Consider the following 345-nt stretch of genomic DNA (forward strand, 5'->3'; position numbering starts at 1 on the left):
GAATATTTTGACGGGAAAACCAAAAGATATGTTGACTTCCCTCTTACAGAGATCTTGCAAATGATGGGACGTGCAGGGCGTCCGCAATTTGACCAACATGGGAAAGCGGTCATTCTTGTACATGAACCTAAAAAAAGCTTTTACAAAAAGGTCGAGCTCAATTGGATTATTTGGCAATTTTTAGTATCCTTTGCAACAATATACCTTAACGATATCATATTTTCTCTGCATGCAGTTCTTGTACGAACCATTCCCCGTAGAAAGTAGCTTGAAAGAGAAGCTGCACGATCACTTCAATGCAGAAATAGTATCTGGAACAATAGGCAACAAAGAAGATGCAGTGCA

At 39.4% G+C, this 345-nt stretch overlaps 1 long non-coding RNA gene across 1 annotated transcript; it reads left to right on the forward strand.

The window, feature by feature from the left end:
- The first annotated feature begins 6 nt into the window (after positions 1-6).
- Positions 7-317, forward strand: LOC109132023. The gene is made up of 2 exons (XR_002037321.1): positions 7-150; positions 236-317. It is a non-coding gene; the product is annotated as an uncharacterized LOC109132023 (long non-coding RNA).
- Positions 318-345: the final 28 nt, after the last annotated feature.

The sequence above is a fragment of the Camelina sativa genome, unplaced genomic scaffold (genome assembly GCF_000633955.1).
Source record: "Camelina sativa cultivar DH55 unplaced genomic scaffold, Cs unpScaffold13152, whole genome shotgun sequence".
Lineage (NCBI taxonomy): Eukaryota > Viridiplantae > Streptophyta > Magnoliopsida > Brassicales > Brassicaceae > Camelina > Camelina sativa.